We start from the raw sequence: 3,911 nt of genomic DNA on the forward strand, positions 1-3,911 counted from the left end.
TGATTTATATTTGTGGCAGCAAGTCAAACAAGCAATAGACTCAGAATTGTAATGTGTAACAGAATGGTCATGACACACTGACATATGCCTCTTCTGCTTAGAAAAGGGCAGTTTTAACTTAATTGAAAACACACAATGAACATCATTTAGTCAAAATGTCTGTTTGCTTTGGTCTGCAGCCATGTCAGTTGAGTTTGTAAGAAACCTTTCCCTCTTTTTTTACTCAAACGAGAATGAAACATTGTTTGACTTTTGCAGTTGTGATCTACATAAAAACATAGTGCTCCAGTAAATTCTCTGGTAAATTCAAATGAATAGGAAATAACATGCAGTTCTTAATTTCAAAAAAACACATGGGTAGATTTAACTATTGGGAGATCTTGGAAATGTTTTGTTAAATCTAATCGTCTATCTGGACCTAGGACAATATTTTTTGCTACCAAAGACACCAAGTGTCCCACTACACTGTTTCACATTTTTGGGGGGATCCCGCAATGAGTTCAGTCTTTGTATTTGAGTTTGCAGGTATGTTTCTCAAGAGACAAATCATAGATTTGTAGAGGATCATCTAGTCCAAACCCCTGCAATCTCAAAATGTGGTCCTCCATCCAGTTTGAAGCCATACCGGACCCTGCTTAGCTTTGCCAATGTGCTAGCGGTTTTACTGCTACACCGTTGTAAAGGGATACATAAAGAAGAGTTTGGATTTGATATCCCGCTTTATCACTCCCCGAAGGAGTCTCAAAGCAGCTAACGTTCTCCTTTCCCTTCCTCCCCCACAACAAACACTCTGTGAGGTGAGTGGGGCTGAGAGACTTCAAAGAAGTGTGACTAGCCCAAGGTCACCCAGCAGCTGCATGTGGAGGAGCAGAGACGCGAACCCGGTTCCCCAGATTACGAGTCTACCGCTCTTAACCACTACACCACACTGAGCCCTCATTCCTCCCATCATTAGCCTCATACAAATTCTTCCCCCTCCCCCCATAAAGAAAGGCAGCTGTTTTAAAAATGGAAGTACCACCAATGATCCATGTGGGGAATCTAGTATTTAGGAACAAAATAGCTTGGAAAATGCCATTCCAAAGTTAACACAATCTAGTTTAACTTTTAATCACCACACTGATGCAGCTAACACATTTTTATTGTGGACATGCATCTCTGTGCTAAGTAAAATAGGAGGTTCCCTCTTTTTCTAGAATGGAAAACATAAGAGCTATGCCCCTCTGCCCTTCTGTCAGTCCCCTCTGTGATAATCTGCCCTCCCATCTCCTCAGATGCTTTTCAATTAGTGATAGGAGGCATCCCTGTCACAATCCTGATTAGTAGTTTAATGTTCCAATGGTTATCAATTCTCAGATCTCCCCCTTTAACTATTCAAGAGAAGTTACTAGTTCTTTAGCAAAAGTCCTTTTTGTCACAAGCTTCCACCCATGGAGCTGGCAAAAGGCAATTTGATGGGGGGTGGGAGGCACATCATACCCATCATCTAGCATACCTAAGGCACTAGAGCGGGGGTCAGCAACCTGCGGCTCCGGAGCCACATGCGGCTCTCTGACAGGTCTCCCGCGGCTCCAGCATGCCCCCTTTCAATGCCCTTTCAATAATAATTAAATGGTTATCGGCAAAAAAAGGGGGGGCCAAAAAAACCATGAATAATCCGCATCAACGTTGAACAGCTGGGCGGTCTTTCTCAGCCCTCTCGGGGTTCCCGAGGACAGACCCAAGATTGATGTCCACCTTGACCACTCCCAGAGAGAGGAAGCGACTTCTTCACACCAATAAGCGTGTGGGGAGGGCTGAGCTTTTACCACCTCGGCGTGCCGATTGGCAGGACAGATCGCCTGCCTTGGCGCATAGGCTCAGAGCCGGGGCCTTACCGCCGAGGTAGCCACTGAGGATGAAGGCGGGAGGCGGGCACGGGAGAGCGATGCTTCGTCCGGCCAATGAGCCGCCGGGATGCCTGTTCCTGTTTGAGGGGAACGTGCCAATGAGGGTGGCGTTAGGACGGGGAGAAGAAGGAGCTGGGCTTTGCGAGTTATCGAGAGAGAGAGAGAGAGAGAGAGAGAGAGAGAGAGAGAGAGAAAAGAGTCGGGATAATAAAGGCGGCGGGAGGTGGCGGCAGCGGCGATTGGAGCGGCCCCTGTCGGGCGGAATCCTTTTCAAAGCGGGAGGGCGGAGCAGGCGGGCCTGGTGTCGCCATGACGGGAGGGCGGTGATGGTTGGCGACAGGATGAAGTAGAGCTGCTTTGGGGGGGTAGCGGTGAAAACGTCCGGGCTGCTTCTGAAACCTCCGCCAACCGGTGCTTCGCCAGCGCTCGCTGCGGGCGGTGTACATGCTCAACGACGGCCCCAAGGGCGGCTCGGGGGCCCGGAGCCCCGAGGCCGCCGCGCTGCGGTGCCTGGCGCAATTTCCCCCCCCAAAAAAACCTGTTTTTTGCTTTTTTGCTTTTTGCCTTGCTCTCCCACCCCCCTCTCTTTTTCTTCCTCCCCTCCTTTTTTAATCCAAGGGGAGAAATCCCATTTTTAAAACAAACAAACAAACAAACGAAAAACAAACAAACACCCCCCACAGCTGCTGCAGCCACTCTATTTGAATTTTTATTATTACCCTTTTCTCCCTCTATCCCCCCTTTTTCTTTTCTCTTCCCCCTTTTTTTTCAAAAAAAGGAAAAAGAAGAAAAAGATTTCCCCCCTTTATTTTTATTTTTTAAACTACTACATATTTTTAATAGATATCCTCCCCACCCCACCCCACCCCCAATTTATATTTTTCCACCCCACTTTTCCATTCCCACCCCCCCTTTTTCTTTCTTTATTAGTTCGCTTGCCAACCTATCTTAGAGGGGGAAGCCCTCTCTCCCACCCACCACCCCCCCCCAAACAACTTTGAGCTGAACCCCCTTTGAGCTGAAAACGGGGGTAGATCACTGCTGAAAGTAGATCACAGTTTCTTGGGAGTTGGCCACCCCTGGTATAAGACATGTAACTAGAATAAAAAACCAAGCAAATAATTGTAATAACTACTGTAATAAAGCACTGCTATAATTATATATACCGGTAATTTCCCTAAAATTTTGGTTTCATTCACCTTTCCGTGCTGAAATGTCACAACCTGAACGACCATGGCTCCCCCCCCCCCCAGTTTTGATCCTGGGTATGCCCCTGAGTCAATGCAAAAAAGTAAGAACTTATTCTTGTTGTTTTTACTAATTATACTTTGCATTGGCTCCTATATGTTATTTATTATTATTGCATTAAGGTAAGAAACAATATATGCAGCGTTATATTTGTTTTAAATGTCGCAATGGTTTTGCGGCTCCCAGTTGTTGTTTTTTCCTTTGGAAACGGGTCCAAGTGGCTCTTTGTGTCTTAAAGGTTGCAGACCCCTGCACTAGAGGCAAATAAGTTGATAAACAGGTAAAGAAAAAAAAAGATTATTTTTAGCTAGTCTTTACATACAATTTTACTTATTTATCACAAATGTATTCTACACCCAAGGAGCAAGAGGGTTATTCTATTTGCTCTCTTCTACTTCCCACAATACTTAATTACTTAAGTCAGGCATTGAGTGCATGTCTGAGCACGGATCTGAAGCAGGACCTTTCCAGTTCAAACACAGCACCCTATCTAGTATGCTGGTCTGGTTCTCTAGCGAGAATATAAATATCTGAATTATAACCATATTGTGTGCCAAGTTAATAGTACCTTAATATAGACACATGCATCTGGAATGTTTCTCATGTGCACCCTACAGAAAAAATGAGAACTGAACAAGAAAATGTTTCCCTGTATTTCTACAAGATTTGCACGGAAGGTTCTAGGTATACCGTCCCCACCAAGACCAAATGCATAACTTTAATTTTAATATTTTAGCTAGCCTGTCTTCAAGGTGAAGAAACAATACATCTTGC

This window comes from Lacerta agilis, chromosome 10 (assembly GCF_009819535.1).
Source record: "Lacerta agilis isolate rLacAgi1 chromosome 10, rLacAgi1.pri, whole genome shotgun sequence".
NCBI classification, from domain to species: domain Eukaryota; kingdom Metazoa; phylum Chordata; class Lepidosauria; order Squamata; family Lacertidae; genus Lacerta; species Lacerta agilis.